The 18,611-nt window shown below is 50.1% G+C and overlaps 1 protein-coding gene across 1 annotated transcript in view; it reads right to left on the bottom strand.

The window, feature by feature from the left end:
• Window positions 1-18,611, bottom strand: part of LOC138491244 (hexokinase-2) — a 388,662-nt gene that overhangs the window by 182,517 nt on the left and 187,534 nt on the right. The gene's annotated exons all lie outside the window — the stretch shown is intronic.

Here is an 18,611-nt window from a genome sequence, read left to right as displayed (position 1 = left end):
TCTCCACAACCCTCCACTCCCCACCTGACCCGAGACTGGGTGGTCGGCTCCTGAGTCTCCCCCCCACCCCGTTTCCTACCCTGGTTTTTGCTCGCCCTTCCCCCTGGTTAGCTACGCCTTCCTTGTGTTGCCCTTCCCTCACAGGGTCCTTTCCTCTATGACTTGGAAAACGCTCGGCTGCTTCCTGAAGCTATGTACCTGTATAATAATAATAATAATAATAATACAAAATGAATGATGATCTCTCACGCCACTCTGTCCAGGCCAGAAATACCCCTGCACCAGCTTATGACCCTCACCCAATCAAGACATTTTTCTTTTTTTTTGTAACACATTTTATTGGTTTTATGATATACATTACAACAGCGGACTCCAAAGGAGTCAAACAATAACAATACTACACAGGTTGTTGGATCCGCGCAACCTGCTCCATATACACAATATATGTGTTCGCATCCGCAACATCATAATACTTAGGTGTATGCATTAATCAGGCTCGGCAAGTTAGGCAGATCACTGAGCAGTTTCCCATTTTTGCAAGATCTTCCCAGCTTTTTCGGGACAGCCTCTGGCCCTATGCACTGTTCCATAGCTCAATCAAGACATTTTTTTTTAACAATTTGCAAGGATGTCCACGTATTTAGGCCGACATTTTAGGAAATGCATTCAAGACGACAGAGCGGCTTCAGGCGTGGTACAAGGAAAGCGGATGAGCATGGATGCAATCCATCACGGAGTCCTGGCAACCCTTTACTTGTCATTGGAGTTTTAATCTGTGTCTAATGGGGTAATACATAATACAATCATGACAAACAAACTCGGAGCATAGCTACGTCGATATAATGTTTGACCAGTAGATGGCCCTCCATACTCGAAGACTGCACGAAGGGAAAAGGACACAGCACACGAACCGCGCGAATTTGTGCACGAGTACATGCGGGACACTCTTGGTTGACATTTTGAAATTAAGATGTAACCACGGAGCGAAAATCGAATTTAAATAAAGCTCTTTTTTCATGTACCGCTTGGGATGTCACTTGTCCCTAAAGTGTGATCATCACCGATACTTGTAGCAGGTGAGATACGATTTTATGAACATACATTGAGAGGAAAGGTGTCAAGACGATTGTGTGATTAAATGCACTACTGTATAAAAGTTTAAGTATACCGGGTGATAACCAAAATGGGGCGGGACTTTTCATCACACAGTCTTTGGGTTTCATTATGAGTTTTGCAGAGGGTTAAAAACATCCAGTGCCTGATTTACAAAAGCGTTTTACAATGGCAGGATGAATCCCACTGTAAAACGCGTTTTAAATAAGGCCCCCCGTGTTTCACAATAGCAGACGTTTTACCACCCATATTTCGAGTTTCACAGTTGAAACTCCCCAAATGAGTTTGTGTTTAGGAAATGTGCTCCACAGAAAATAAGTAACTGCAATATGGCACTTCACCATTGATTGATTTTTTATTTCTATCGCGCTCCTACACCGGTGTTTCAGAGCTACCGTTGTGCCCTGCAGGAGTACACGGATGAGTAGAGGCTAACGCACCAACTCAGCTCTCACACTTCTGCAAACTAAGAGCCACCACAACCATAAAGGTAAAACAGGCACAGTTAAGAGATATACCTCCTTCGCCTTTAGCGGTAACGTGGGCCGAGGAGGATGCAAATGTGATTCAGTAGCAGCCCAAACACTGAAGAATGACAGTCCAAACAGAGAACTGTCCAACAAACGTGTGTATGTGTATATATATATATATATATATATATATATATATATATATATATATATATATATATATATATACATACACTTTAATTAAAACACACAATATGCAAAAATAACTAAATAGAAACCAAAAGCATGTATGGGCCAATGATGGACCAAGCGGGCAGTTAGCAGTCAATAATACCTTTCTGCGGTTCTTGACAGTTCAACAGTGTCGAACCAGGCTTCTTGGTGCTGTGTGAGCAGGTCCAGCCAAGTTCAGGTGCAGCGATTCATGCTACCCCAAGCGGGTATCGGGCATCGTGCTGGTCTGAAACGGTAGGCAAGATCAGTTTGAGGGCGGGGTTCAAGTGATGCAGTTCAGATGGCTCACCAGCGCCGGTTTGAAGATCAGGTCCAATTTGAGGCTTGGTAACTGATGGTTAGGGTCAGCGTGTGACCCTCCAGCTGTTCGAGTCAAGGTTGGTTGATGGTTCACTGCTGTGATCCCGATGATCCGAGGTGCGCTTCGACAAGGCCGCAACTCTATGTTGAGTCGGTTTGAATTGTTTTGTAAGGACTGGGTCAGGTCGATTTGTGCCGCAATGCTTTCATTTGTTCGAGTTGAGGTCTGGCAAAGAGCGGTTGTTCAGGCCAATGGGGGACAGGCTTTCCTAGGTATGCAATGGAATAGAACTGAAGTTAGCTACGACTCAAAAGTGTGCTCAAAGGAGTGCAGATCGGGAGGGTCACCAGGGTCAGCTCTTGCTGGTGGCTGGATGTGAAGTTCACATTTGGGTGGTCTGGTGCAGTGTTCGAAGGTCACAGTTCGATGAGGGCTGAAGATCAGCAACAAGGATATTTTTGTTTCGAAGAGCAGTTCAAAAGGTGCGGGCGTAGCAAAGACTTCATGTTCAAGCTGAGGCAGCGATCTGCTCTGTGGGTTCAGTGCAGCGACAAAGTGGTTCGAAATGCACAACACAGCAGTTCGTAGGTCAGGCGAGTGTTGAACAGAGCACTGGAGAGTCCTATTGGTTCGACTGGGTTGAAAACGTTCGAATCACATCTCAAATCGGTTCGACAGCAAAAATACAGGGATCCTGGTTGTCTCGGCTCTCAGGTTGCTGCGAGTCCCAATCCAGGGACTCAAAGAGAACATTAGGCCTTGTTATTTGGCTCCCAAATACGAGGGACGCTGATACACAACTGCAGGGGTCCTTCAACATGGTGAGGTCATGGACACCATTGTGGCTGACAGAGAGGCAGGCCTCCCCCCATGTGCCCTGGGGATGGTTTGAGAGCAGAGCTTGCCTCTGCCCTGAACACTCAGTCTTCACCTCTGGCTGAGAACTTTAGAAGGATCAACTCTATCACCAGAGGTCCAATCAATTCTTCCATAGGTGGTTGTTCCAAAGTGAATCAGAGAAGAAGTCGGTGACCCCTTCTTTTAAGAGGTAAACTCCACAGGTGATTGGACAAATGAAATCCTGCTTTAAGGGGTCCAATCCCCAGCCTTGAGACAAGTGGTCTTTGCCTTCTGAAATCAAACCCAAAGTGCTTGTGCTAGAGGAAATGGAGGGAACAGACAGGAAAGATATGGGCAGAGTGAAACAAACCATCCCCCAGCCTTTCCAGTGATGCCCATGGTGAACAGGAGTCCATAAGGAATGATACCATTGTCCAACATATCCTAGGCTGCAACTTTATTGAGGAGGAGAACTGCTGGTTGGTTATCATCCGTGGACCTTTCTGAAGTAGCTTGTCTTGGATGTTCAGCATTTGCTCTGCCTGGGTGATCTAAATCCCAAATGGTTGCATGCAGCAGGCGCCTGTGCTCGCTGCACTCCCAAGGTAGAAGATGATTACCATTTCTGTTTTTTTGTCTCAGAGTGGAGGTTTACAATAGGGCAAATATTGGCTAGGTGGCTGTTGTTGGGTATGGCTCTTTAAGGCAAGGATACATTGCAGAAAGCGGTCAAGCAGGGAGCCAGTGAAGGTGCTTGGACTTTAAGTAGAACACATGGCATGGCATCATCACCCTCAACAAGCTCAGGTTAGTGATGAGAAAGGAAGAGCATACAGAGGAATTCTAGGGCTTTAGGAAGCTAGAAGAGGAATGGCATGGCTAGCTAATGTGGAGTTTGATCTACTAGCATTTGGGATGGGCTCACATATCCTTGTTGCTAAGGCGAGTTTATTGTAGAATTTGAATACTTCGCCGTCTTGTCGCTTCTCTCTTTGCTCCGGTTAAGGCAGTGGTCTCTTTTCCTACTCCAGATTGCTTGGCCTGGATTCCACATGCCCTTTTGTCAGGATCCAGGTTGAATTTCTTCCATATCTATTTTTAGCTCGCTACCTTGCCTCCACATGTCTGTCAGCGCCTTTGCATACCATTTATTGGTTACTTTTTGTTCCGACTTAAGTCTTTTGTGAACTGGAGAGGCTCATGTAACAAGAGCATGTCCAGTTTTTGTGCAACGTTTGTACAGTAGAGATTTTGTGTTCAGGGCTGTGCCGCATGAATGGGGGCAAGTCAAGGTTTTTTCAGGGGCCTCCTGTGAGCTTTTATTCCACGATCTAGAAATAATGCTTGTGGAAGTATGTTCTTTTTACGAAAAGGTTATGAAAACTCCCTAATTTCGAAACAGGACTCCAAATGAAACTGCCACAAAGCATACATGGCGGTCAAGGAAAGGGTTAGAGGGGGTAGGGTGTGGGGGGACCCAGAGAGTGCAGTGTGAAGGGACCCCTACCAAATTATCACAGAGGAGGGCTGTAAAAACAATATGCCAATTTTGAAGGAATAAAATTGTAGTAACCTGAATTCATTGAAACTGCTTCGATTAACGGTTGCATCTTTAGCGGTGTGGTTTATAGGAGGATAGTGTGTGGGTGTGGTCAGGAGACCAATAATTAACAAGGGGTCTGACCAGAATAGTTTACATGATATGGTGTCATGGAAGGTATCATGGGTGAAAAGGATATCCAGGGTGTGGAGAGCCCTGGGTGTGAAGCCCTACATAGTTGGGAGAAGCCCACATTTGACGTGTTGCTGATCTCCTCTGGTTCTGGCTTTAAACAAGGGATCCTCTAACCCTACGTTCGAGTCCCACAATGAGTACTTAGTTAGCAGCCGAGTTTTGCAGTGATGGCATTAAATCATCCATTAATCCAGGAAGAAGGATATTCAGCTGGCATTTGGAGAACAGTTGGTATGTGATGACTTAGACTACTTTGCATACGAAAGCTTCAGGAGCTCCACAGCTTTTACTCCGTTTGGAGTTGCTTTGCCTGTTTCTGCAGAGGATGGTGTCCTGTGGGCAACACAGCATCTGCTGAGGTGGTACGCGGTTAGTAATCAGGTTTCAGTGCTGCTCGGAAGCATAATGTTGTGATCCTCAATAGTATTGCCTGGGGGAGGGGCGTTTGTGGGTTTCACGATATTTCCATGTTGGGATGGCTGCGTTATTTTCTTCCCTCCTACCTACCCTGGTAACTAAGTTGGAACGTAGGTTTGTTACGCCTAGTGCACAGAGAAGATAGGATGGGCAAGGATGAGAGCCTGGCCCTGTCCCTAATCTGGCCTGGATGGGAGAAGGCTAGAAGATGACAGTGTGCTGTTCGGCTGAGGGCAGCTTTTTGTAATTTGCACTGGGTGAGATCCTGCTGTGAACCTCTCCATGTTCCTTTTAATAGCGTGTTCCATGATAGTACATTTATTGTAAATGCTGATTGTGCATTTTGTAGACAAAATTGATTTTTTAAAAGATTATGGCTAATGAACTGTGAATTTGGTCTGTAGTAATCCTGCTACGATTGGTTTTCAGGTTCATGTACAATTTAAAAGGGCCGTGAGTGTGGAGTAGAAAGTCTGCAGCAATTGTGACTGATTTATAAGAGTGATATGTTTCTGCAATTAACACCTCGTGTTGGTAACTGAGTTTGTCCTTTTTACATTTGGTCTCTGCCATTTTTATAGGCGAGCATGAATAATCAAAACTATATGGGCCAGATGCTAGCAAGGTCATTGAAGATGGGACAAGTCAGACAAGATTATGCACTGGGTTGACCGAGAATGCCAGGCCTGAGGACAGGCAACGTTTGAGTGCCCTTCTACAAATAGTCGAGGACCAAGCAAATGCCCATTACAGATCGTACTCAAACATGACTATTACTCAGCAACACGCCTGGTCATATGGATTCTACAGGGATGAGGGGAAATGCCGGTATACGCGGCACGCAGTAAATTTGCCATCAGGTGTTTTGGCAGCAGATAATCGGCTCAGGGGGAGGTTTTCTGGGGTGGCCGAGGCTCATATTTGCTGTCAGAGATACCCTGTCAGACTGTAGTGTTCGGGCTCACCTCGGACTGCGAAGGCTATGCAGTTCCATCGCTTGTGCTGGATCGTGGTCTTCATCTAGTGCAGGCAATAACCTGCTAATCATTCACATTGGAAGAATGAGAAGAGGTACTTTCTGGCCTTGGGAGATCAGAAGTGGTCAGAGAAGATCTGCCAGTAGATGACAGCGATGTGCATACCGAGAAGGCATCCAATTGAGATGCATGTTATGGGAGGGTGGAATGATGCAACAGAGAGGACCCCAGGTCTAGGAATTTCGCATGGCATCATCGAACCTCCCAACCACTTGAAACAACAAATGATACCCGAGTTGTCCATGTAGGAGATATCATAGGTTCCCATTGGTAAATAAGGTATGTATCACTTAGGCAGGCCCACTTTTGGTGTAACGTTGGAAGCCTCAGAAGTGCGAGCCGTCCTGTCAGAAGCAAGGGAGAGGTTCAGTAATTGTTACCCATTTTTGCATTTGCCAAGTGTGCATGCAACATCCTCGTGTCAGTCTCTTCATCTATTACATTCCTGGATCCGTAGTCTCGAAATTCTGCTTGGTCTTAAAATGATTTCCAAGTGTCTTGTCCCTTTCAATTTATTTTTATATTTATTGCCCTGAGAACACCCACTGGGAACCAACCGACAGTTATGCCCTTTACCATACAGATATGTATGCAGCGTCCCTTCTGTTCATTGGGACATTTCTGCAGTTGTTCGGCCTCTGGCTATACCGTGCAGATTCACACAGTGGTACCCCAGATGTTCTGGGTGTTGGTCTCTTGCTCACGGAAGCCTCAACATACACCTAGATGGTAGACCTTTTTTTATTGCATTTTAATGCAACTTTCATACAACAAAAAGATAACCGAACAGCGGGGAGACCCTCCATTTGGGTGACTCGCACCGCTCATAAAACAACACGCCCCACCCCTTCTTGACAGTGAACCACCTAAATCGGGGGGAATGTCTTCAAAATTGCAGTAGATGTCAGAATTATGCGCTCATTACCACCTTCAAGACTCAACGTACCTCCCTCCCGCCTGCCCCGGACCACAGGACCTCATGTGTGAGCCTCAGGCGCCAACCCACATGCATCTACAGGAGCGGGCCAATACCAAACAGCTCCACATAACTCTCTGAAATATCAAGCAGAACGGCATTATAACAGCTAGTAACACTCCTAGTGTACTTGGAAAGGTAAGCATCAAATCCAGAAACCAACAGGATGGGGGGGCGCTGTTGAGCAGCCAGCAAGATGGCTGCCTAGCTCTTGAGCTCCGTGCACAGCCGCTCTTCACCCGATGACATCTGCGGACTAATACATCCCTGCACCTCCTCGACCGTCCCCCTGTCCTCCCTACAACGGGGGCTACGTACTGCTGCGATCTTGGCTCGAATCGGATCTTGGGTGCCGGAGATCTTCGCTGCGGGAGCCTCGGAGCTGCCGCGACGCTTGGAGGCCCATCGGGGTTTCTCTGCCCGGCTCCCGCCACTCCATTACTGCCTCCCCTGCTGCATCCTCCCACTGGCCCGCCTGCTGGGACTCATGCCGCGGTGCCCCGCGGGCCGCGCTGTGGGCGCCGTGAGGTGGGCCTAGCCCGTTCCGTGGTCGGGGCCCTCGGGCCTGGGTGGCCGGTTCTCCCGGCCGGACTTCCTCTCCTTCACGCCGCTCGACACCTGGGCGGTGCGGCCCTCCTGGAGGGGTCGTGCCCGCTGCCGGGCTTGACTGCCTGCGCCCGGCCTATATCCTGCTACCGCTGCTGGGATCTGATCCGCCCCCGGCGGACCCCGAGGACCGGAGGAACGACACTCGCTCCCGGACTGGATGACCGCGGAGCGCACACCAGGTGAGGGGTTGCTGGGGCCGCTGCGCGTCGGGGCTGCGTTGGCCCCGAATCCATTACAGGCCAATTTCTATCTGGGCCTCTCCCCCCGCGCTGCGCGGCCCCGGCTGGCCCCTGCGCCGCCTTGATTGCTTTCGGGGCCCGTGCCCTGCGGCGCTGCGGGGCCCTGCACCCCGCCGGACCCGGATTGGCCCGCTGCCGCCTTCCTCCGAGCACAGCGGTCTCCGGATCGTTGCCGAGGCCCTCACTCTGGCGCTCATCCTTGCTGGGTGCCGCCGTCACTGCCCCAGGTAACACCCGCTCCTGCACTAAGGCCCACACTCCTGCTGGTTGAGTTCTCTGTGGTGCTCACTCGGGGTCTGTTCTGGCCTCCATCCTCATTATCTAGGGCGGCCTGGTCCCTGCGACTATTCTATACCTCCCCGCTGACACGGCTCCTGCCGCCACTGTCAGGATTGTTTACATCGGCGGACCGGACCACCATCATTGGCCTTGAACCTCTCCTGCATCCCCTCACTCGTGTCTTTACTCTGCCCACTTAGGGCCCCTGCAACACTTTCCACGATGTCTAACAGATCAAGGAATATCAATAAAACCGGGGCCATGGACAAATTCGCTAAAGCCGCTCCGAGACCTGACTCGGCCCACGCACCAGGCGACCCAGCCGACGGCTCGCTATGCGACGAGGCACCCACCACTGACCTCACAGCGATAATGGAATCCATGGCCAGAAACTTTGCAGCTTTCCACGAAAAGCTTGATGACATTAATGCCAACGTGGCCTCACTCAGAGCTAAACTGGACCAACAGGGGGCTCGAATCACGGAGACTGAAAATAGGATTGGCACCAACGAGGATAATATTTCTACACTGCAGGGCACTGTGTCCACTCTGGTCTCGGATATGAAGGCGGTCAAGGCCAAGTGTGATGACCTTGAATCTAGGTCGCGTAGAAACAACATACGCATCGTTGGTGTCCCTGAAAACGCGCTGAGGGGTCGACTGGAATCGGCGGTCGAGGACCTCCTGAAGGAACTACTGGGCAACCCTGACATGTCCCCCTTCTTCACCATCGAAAGGGCCCATAGAGCACTGTCATCCCGGCCTAAACCCGGTGACTTTCCGAGGCCTATTATTGCCAAGGTTCTGAGCTTCAAAGACCGTGACTTAATCCTCCGCCTCGCACGGGAAAAAGGCGAGTTACGAATGGACTCGCAGGTGATCAGGATTTTCCCTGACTTTTCCACCGGAGTTCAGCAGGAGCGTCGCCAGTTCCTCGGAGTGAAGAAACTCCTCAGGGAAAGGCACATCCCCTACGCCATACTTTTCCCTGCACGCTTGAAGTTCACGTTCAACGGCAAACTTTATTTTTTTACAGTGCCGTCTGAGGCGGTCAAATTCATCGAGGCACATGTTCCTCTCCACCCTCCGGCAGATGACACTGTGAATAATGAGTGAATTTTATGTTTGCTTTGCGATGCTTTGATACTATGCTTATTGGTAAATCGTCTCATGCCACTCTTTGTTCACACCCATGAGTGACCACACCTCTGCATTCACTGGTATACAATGTGGACCTACGTAGGTTTAATCACAGTTCCTTAGCCCTCTGATACGTACTTTCTATCTTGCATGTTGTAGGTCCACTCATAGTGATCATGTTGATTCCTGTTCTCGTCAAATGCAATACCTCTCTACTTCACATCCAGGCCGGTACGGCCATAGGTAACGGCTGTAACATACATCACTAAACCGCAAACACTGTTTATTTTCTCACGGACGCCTTTGTGTCCCAAGCGTGCTAGCACACGGCAATAGCGCACCCCATTGCGATTGCACTGCTTCCTAGTTTTTTGTTTTTGGTTTGCCCCTGTTGGGCTCTTGCACTGGCTGGATCATGTTGGGGTCGGTCCGACTGTGCACCGTTGGGGATGGGTGGGATGCACACTGCTGATCATGGGTTGGTGGTGAGGGTGGGGGGGGGGAAACCGGGAGTTATCTACAAAAGGCACACGAGGTTGCATGTGGCCGGCACTAATGGGCCACGTTCGTAAATCTTGCCTCAACCCTTGGGGCGCACACTATTGTTGGGTCCGAGACGTTCATTGAGAACACGTGTTACATAATGAGACTCCTGGCACAGTTATGGCAACCGTCTTAATGTCATGGAATGTCCGAGGGGTAAGCAATCACACTAAGGCGCGCAAAATCATGGCATATGCCAACAGACATAACTGCAAGATACTGTTCCTGCAGGAGACACACTCCAATGGCCACATCCCCCGAACAATGGCCCCGGCATGGGGATCTGCTAGATTTTTTACCTCCTACTCCACTCAATCCAGGGGGGTTTTAACCATGATCCATAAATCCATCAAGTTCACACTGCATAAAAACTACACTGACCCTGAGGGACGCTATGTCATACTACACTGCACTTTGGCCAACAAAGAATATCTACTCGTCAATACCTATTGCCCCAATATCGATTCTCCCGATTTTTTTGATAAGATCGCCACTATACTGCTGGGATATGTGGGAACTCTGGTCATTTGGGGAGGAGATTTGAATCTTATTCTTGATGCAGCCCTAGATAGGACTGGATCCAACCCACGGCCTCTGTCCAGTGCCGCCCGCAGGTTGCACTCTCACATTAAGACCCTCGACATTTGCGATGCCTGGAGGTCGCTACACCCACATCTTAGAGACTACACTTACTATTCGTCAGTGCATGGGAGCTCTTCTAGGATAGACTTGTTTCTTGTCTCGAAGGGTGTCATGGGAGGGGCGTTGGGCTCCCAGATCCTACCCCGTACGCTTTCTGATCATGCCCCGATCACACTCACAGCCAGACTAGGGGTACCCGTCCCGACGTTCAGCACCTGGCGTTTTAAATCTGACGCCCTGCGAGATGTGGTATTTAAGGCTGAAATACTCGACGATATTCTGTCTTTCTTCGAAATGAATACTCTCCGAGATACCTCTGCCGCCGTGAGGTGGGACGCCTTTAAGGTGTATATCAGGGGTATGTCTATCTCCCGGGAAGCCGGGGTGCTGAAATCTATCAGAACAGCGCTGAGCCGTTCAGAAAGCAAACTGAAACAATTGGAACTGCAAGGCGCCTCCGGTGCCGACCCCGCCACTCTTGCCCAGATTTCTGAGGAACTCCAAGCTTTCAACAAACTCGCCGTCAGCGAGATTCATTTCCTTGGTCGCCCTCAAGCGGCCAGGAAATATGGCGAGGGAGAGAGGCCCGGGAGAACGTTAGCAACACTAACTAAATGGGAATCTGGCCGAACGCAAATCACCTCACTTAAAGATGAACAGGGTAATGCTCAATGGGCTGACCAACAAATCCTGAACACATTTACCGAATTTTACAGATCTCTCTACTCTCAGCCTGCTGAGCACACTGAACAACACATGCGGGAACTCCTTGACTCGATCCCCACCACTGAGGTCTCCTCCGCTACCCGTGACGAACTAGACTCTCCAGTCACGCTCGACGAGATAGTTACAGCCATCTCTGACCTACCCAAAGGCAAAGCCCCGGGGCCCGACGGTCTGACCGCCGATTTCTATCAAGAACACGTCGCTATACTCGCCCCCAAGCTACTCGAGGTCTGGGATGAATCGCTCCGAGTCTCTATTCTTCCCCTCCCTATGCGCGAGGCAGCCATTACAGTGCTGCTCAAGCCCGATAAGCCCGACGACGAATGTGGGTCCTACAGACCCCTCTCCCTGATGAACCTCGACACAAAGATCTTCGCAAAAATTATAGCGAACCGATTCCTGCCCATTATGACATATCTGGTCCATGATGACCAGGCCGGCTTTGTACCGGGCAGGTCCACCTCCCACAACATCAGGAGACTGTTTAACGTAATGTCCCGCATTGACCAAGAGGCACAAGCAGTGGTGGTCACACTGGACGCCCAGAAGGCCTTCGATATGGTCTCCTGGAGATACACTTGGCTGGTTCTTGAGAATATGGGTATTGGCCCGAACATGATTGGGTTTATAAAATTGCTCTACACTTCCCCTGTGGCACGGGTTAGGATCAATACACTAACTTCTGATCTTTTCACACTGTTCAGAGGTACCCGACAGGGATGCCCCTTCTCTCCAATACTGTTCGCTTTAGCAATTGAACCAATGGCAGACTATGTCCGTGCTCACCACGCCCGCAAGGGTATAAGACTGAAAGACAGCCCCGAAATTATATCTCTATATGCGGACGATGTTCTCCTATACATCAGAGACCCTGCAATACACCTTGACTCAATACTAAGGGACATTACCCGCATAGGCACTCACTCCGGCTTCACTATCAATTACTCCAAGTCGGAGATCTTCCCGCTCACTAAGTCCACCCAGCAACCTGCCTCTGAATACCCCCTCCGTTGGTCACCGACTGGTTTTAGATATTTGGGCGTGCACATATCCTTGGCCAAGTCCTCTCTTCTCGCTGACAATTACTCTGCGGTAACGCGCATTGTCGAAACTAAAATTCTCAGGTGGCGAGCCCTCCCGCTCTCCATTGCTGGACGGCTCTCCCTCATTAAAATGATTCTGCTCCCCAAACTCCTCTACACATTTAGCAACGTACCCGTGTGGCCTGGGAATGACTACTTTGCCAGACTGCATACACTGTTTGCTCAGTTTCTTTGGCACGCGGGCGCAGTACGCAAAAAGTGGACGGACATGACACTTCCATACAAACTAGGGGGACTTACCGCCCCGAATGTATCACTTTACTGGCACGCAGCTCAGGCCCAGCATGCCACCCACTGGTATCCTGGGGCACCAACACGTCCCCATGTCAAACTGGAGAGTTTGGCGACCACCGGCATTGACCTAATGTCTGCGTTACTGCATTACCAATACATACCCGACTCTCCTATTGACCCTCTCTACACTACTCTCTTGGCCTGGTCTCGCATGCTTTCCCAGACGCCTGGTGCCTTCCCGTACTACAAGTGGCTTCCCGTGTGGGCCTTTCCTGGCCTGGAACCCACACACGACGCAGCGCTGGCCCCGACACTGGGGGGAGCTGGGATACCATGCACTGACGGACTTCTATCCTGAAGGCAGGTTTATTGACCCCCGATCTTGGAAACCGGGTCACACCGGGACCGCGTTGGAAACTCTCCAATATTATAGACTGCGGGCCGCGTTTAGGTCCAAATGGCCAATATTCCCGGACGAGCCCCCAGACAACCCAGCCATCTCATACTTTGCCAATTCAGGGGGCGCCCGCGGCGTGGTCTCCTCACTCTACAAGATATTTCAGGCTGCTTCCCCTACTCCCACTCTCAAGGCACGGGATGGCTGGGCCGACGACCTGGGCCTGGAAATATCAGATGGGGCCTGGGAGAACATGTGCCTGCACACCCAACGAGTCTCCCTCAACTTCCGTTTTCGTGCCATGCAGTACAAACTCCTAAATAGACTTTATTATACTCCGTACAGAACCTCTAGGTTTGCTCACACTGCGACACACCCATGCCCCCGCTGCAGAGCGACAGAGGCTGACCACCTACACATGTTCTGGTCTTGCAACAAACTGCTTGGTTTCTGGGAGGGTATCCTTGAAACTCTCTCCGCCATCATTGGAGTCGTTATTGACCCGGATCCCCTGGCCGTCCTGTTTGGCGCTTGGGCGACCGATGACACTAGATGCTCAGCTAAATTTCTGAATATTGCATGTATGGTTGCCAAGAAATGCGTTCTCCAGAATTGGAAAAATCCCTCCCCTCCGGCTCACCGGAAATGGCTCCAGATGCTTACCTGGTCACGCAATTGCGAGGAGGGGTTCATATCCATGCTCCCTGCTACATCTCGCCCCCGTAACATCTGGACGGAATTCAACACTTACCTTAACAATAGAAGTACAAGTCCCTCCAACTCTGGCTTGTCTCCCACTCCTCTGTGACTACCCCTACTATGTGCACACTTACTTGTATATATCTCATGCGACCACTGCCTTGTATTGCTGTGACCAATGTACCTTACTAAATGTAATGTAACGTCTTTTACACGTGCTGAAATTGTGACCTTGTTGCCTGCACCATGCAACCTTGTGCCGCCAAAAATAAAAGTTTAAAAAAGAAACCAACAGGATGGAGGAAGAAAAACACCAAGTCAGGTGACAGGGGAAATTGCCGCACCGTAGGATAAAGAAGTCTCTCCAAGACCGACACCTCAGCCTTTGTCCTGACCGGGCCTTGCCTTTACAGGTATAGTTGTCAGCAACCTTTCGACACTCTCCGGATCAAAGAAAATATTCTCCTTTCGGTTCCAGGACAACTTGAGTTTAGCAGATCGTAGCAACCCCGCTTTTACCCCAGGATCCAAAAAGAACTTAATAAAATTTAGCCTCTTTCTCTTTTTTCGGTTGCCGGCGTCAAGTCAGGGAAAGTGTGAATTGTATGATCCTGGAACATTAAAGATTTTTGTTCCGGCGCAGCCTTCAAGACCCTGTCCCGGTTCCAGGCGTCCCCTAGCTTGACAATTAGCGTTGGACCAATGGACTCGTTGGGTTGTCTCTTGGGGGGAGGGTTGGAGGGGGGCTTAATTATACAGCATTTGTCCACGTACATGGGGTCTTACTCCAACTCCAGGTGCAGCAGTTCAGGGAGCCAGGTAGAAACAAATTCCATGGAATCATCTCCCTCCACACCGGCTGGGAGACTTATAATTGGCAGCTGTGGGGCTCTTGACACATTCTCCAGCTACTCCAATCTGTTCCCCATTTCCATGCTTCCTATAACTGCCACTTCCACCTCACGCCTCATTTGCTGAACCAGGGGGAAAGTTTGGACACATTGCTGGTCCAGGGTAGCAGTGTTCCTCGTCTCTAGCTGGGCCACTTTCGCACTCAGAGCATCAAATTTGGTTTCCAGCCGTGACAGAATGCTCAATCTGCCACAACGCCGCTATCACAGGGTCCTGTGCTAGTGACCTCTCCTGACTTGGTGGTTTGCCCCGTGGCGACAACAAATCTACCTTCTCTGCCGTGGTTTACCTGCTGGGTGCCATCATAGCCCCAGTCACCCTGTGGCAACCTGACCAGCAAAGAGTATGCAAAGGGGTATAGCCTGGACACACCACCCCTGCAATTCCTTCCAATGCCACAAGTCTCTCCCCTTCTGACCGGTTTTCCTGTTTGCTTGCGACCTTCTTTTGTGACTTCTTTCGCACGGTATGGGATTTGTATAAGCCTGTGCGCGGGACTTCGGATTCCAGCGTGCTTCGTTCCGATTGTCCAGGACGGAACCAGGAAGGAACAAAGTCCGCGCGTGGAGGCATGGAAGCCATGACTCGAGCGCGGGCAAAAATCCAGGAAACGTAAGGTTTGAGGGATGAAAGGAAAGGAGGAGGAATCAAGGAACCGGGATACGGAATTCATGAAATTAGCCCTGAGCGATCTCCAGCAGCACACGTCCAGCTACAGCGAGCAGTAGCGTTGAGACGTGCAGAGCCGCGGGGGTGTGTCTGTTTAGTAGTGCGCCGAGCGTGGAGCGTAAAGGCTGGCAAGCTGCATTTCGTATTCGACGGCCATGTTCGGAGGGTTACTGCATTCAGTGCTCTATGGGTCAGGGACCACGAGGTCCAAAAGGGACGCAGGCGACGGTTTATGACATCCAAGCAGATAAGGCCCTCTTTCTTCAACAGACTTCCACTCTAAAGGAAAGCCTCCCCCTCTGTCAACCTGGCTGGGCCCACTGACCACCACCTTTCCAATAGGCTGAGTGGGCAAGCGTGGGCGATTAGTCTCTCCAAGGCCTTTCACACCTCACGCAATGCAGCCTTCCAGATCGCACCAGCCCCGCTGCCACTCCAAAATCTCGGTCACTGTGGCCGCTACCCTCATCTTCACGGCAGCTTCCAATGTCGTCCTGCAACGTATGGGGGCCGGTCCCTCACTCCATGTACAATGCACCCGGCACACCGCCACACTCCAGCAAGTGTGCCGTGAGGCCGAGGTAGCTATACTGCATGGAGGCCACAGCTGCACACCCCGCTGTTCTTCACCTCCGGCAAGCTCACTGTCTCGCTGCCACCCACCAGCCTCACTGTCGCAAGCACGCACCAACCGTGCATTCCTGGAGCGCCGCAGGCCCAGGGCCGAACGCTTGGGTTCCAGATGTCAGGTTGTACTGGGGACCACACGGTCACTTCCCAGAGGCTTCCAACGCCCCCTGACCCATCCAGCTGCTTCCTCCCTTACGCAGCGGTGGTGTTCTGCTTATTTTTCTTTGAATTACCACTCTTCTAGTGTTTCAACATTTAGTGATTAATGGAATCTTATACAAAGGGGCCAGACCGCATTTCTGTAAAACGCTAGTAAACCCCATATTAGAAAAGGTGTACACTTGATAGTAAGAGTTTTTGTAAATTGGACATTTGAAGAAAACCAAGGAGATTGCTGCAGCTGTATTCTCATTTAATCAGATGTACAATGTGTTGGATGTACATAAAAAAAAAGAAACAGTTGGCAGCACAACACTGGGGCTGTCTGAGCCGAAAGATACATCCAGAGTCCTGGCCCAGAAGGAGAGTGGCGAAAGAAGCTCCCCCATGTACGGCTGAGCAGGGTCATGCTGAGACTAGTCCCCATCGGGGGAACGCGGCAGAGCCCTTAGGCCTGGCACACCGCAGCAGAGAGAACTACGCAGGGATCCACGCAGCCAAGAGAAAGTCAGCTCTTTACTCCATGCCTCACAGCTTGCATGCAGACATAGCTCCTGAAAATGGGATGCTTGGCCAACACAATGAGGGTATCTTACTGCAAGACTCCAGCTTAATGAATGCATTGGAAGAAACATCCTCGTCATACACATGTTCCTTTTGGCTGTCAGCAAGGCAGGGATAGCGGAAGCCTCAAAGTTTTGGGGGGGGGGGGCCCGAGGACAGTTTTAAACAGCAGGACACGAAAGGGACCCAAGTGATCACCCAATATCCAATGCCCCTCTCTAAGTGCCTTCATGCCAACTATCAGTTGTGCCTTTGCTCTGTAAACTCTGGCCTCTGTAACCCTCATACGTATGTTCCGTCTCTGCTTCTAAATGCCCTGGACAAGTAGTGAAGGATAGGGGTCAGTGAGGATAAGTTACTGGTGATATGATATGATGGGTAATTTATAACACGCTTAATACCCAGAGGTTTCTAAGCACGGACCCGGGGATTGACACTGTGTTGTTCCGTGTCGTCTTGCTTCCAAGGCAAGCACGTTGCCGCTAAGCTATCCTACCAAGACGACCTTGCTGGTACTCAATTAGGGCACCTTTTCCGGGGTGATGTGAGGTGTTTTTTAGCCCAGCAGAGCAAACGACCTGCATCAGATCGCACCAGGAAATGGATCTCTTGCCTGCAGGTTACACATAGCGGCAGTAGGTGCATTAAAACATTGCGTTGTGACCAGGAGGCTGAATTTCTAAAATGCCTTCCATTGACCCATTAGACCCATATTTCACCTCAATTCAGGGGCTATTTAAATTTCACAAAGAGATGCTAATCATTGGGGGTGTGAGCCACTAAACGCAGAGCAGAGCAGAGCAGTTCAGTCTCTAGTTTCATCCTGGGGTATACCAATATGGTCCGGGCAGACTGCTCTTCCCTGCCACAGTACTTTTGTTGCTGCTGCCAGTAAATGATTGTTTAAGCGTACACTCTGCTCTACAGGCGGGAGATTTGACAGGCTTTTGCTCTATTATGAGCCCCTTTCCCATTGGTGCGCTAGTTGAGTGCTGATCGGCCTTCAACTTTCTGAATTCTGGGAGCTTCAGCCCTCCCAAGCCGATGGCTGCCTCTTCCACCACAGCACCGCTAGCATGCAAGCTCCCAGAAAGCTTGAGCTAGGGTAGCTATTATCCGTGTAAGGCAACGGTCTAGTGCTGCAGCATTACTAGTGGCACATGGCTAGTCTCGTCAACTGGGCCATTCTTGCAGGTAAAGGACAAAGGCAGATCCGATGAGATTCTTGGTGAGGCGGATGGCCCAATTCTGTGTAGAATTTCAATGCGATTGGACAGGGATACAGAACTCCTTGGAAAGTGGCTGGCTACCTGTGGGATATTTTAGATGTGCTCAATGACTCCCCTTTAAGGCCTAAACGAATATGTACAGAAACCCTGGTTTTAATTGAAAGAGCCTGTGCCCCGATCCATCCATAGCGCTGGTGACTTCCTTGTGGATCTCACCGAGCAAATCCCTGACAGGCAAGCGTCTCAATTTTCAGGGACATACAAGCTTCTTCTTTGGGTTGCACATCCCCAGTTTACATTTCTCAGTTTATTTGGGAACAGACCGAGGGAGAGAAATATACTATTGCTTTTGTGGTCACAGAGGGGACACAGCAGCTGCACAGTGTAGGAGTGAGCATGGGGTGCTTGGGTTATCTTCACTGACAGCTTTCCTAGGACATCTCACCAACTTGTGTAAATGTTGTAAATGCAAGAATACAATTCAGTCAACACCCCACATACTTTAGAGACAGCCCAACAGTCTCGCTCTTCCTTCCTCTCTTCTGTAGTGTAAATAGTTGTTAATGTGTTAGGTGGTACCTTCCCTGGCTCCAGGAGACCCCCTGTGGAGAATAGCTCAAACCTTGCGCATATGCCAATTCTGACAGCCCCACCTTAACCTTGGAAGGAGAGCCCTTAAAATCTGGATTAATAAATCATGGTTGCTTTGCCCTG

Source organism: Ambystoma mexicanum, chromosome 10 (genome assembly GCF_040938575.1).
Source record: "Ambystoma mexicanum isolate Mex_15411 chromosome 10, UKY_AmexF1_1, whole genome shotgun sequence".
NCBI classification, from domain to species: Eukaryota; Metazoa; Chordata; class Amphibia; order Caudata; family Ambystomatidae; genus Ambystoma; species Ambystoma mexicanum.
Note: the sequence above shows the minus strand (reverse complement) of the source record. Positions and strands in the feature narration are given on the sequence as shown.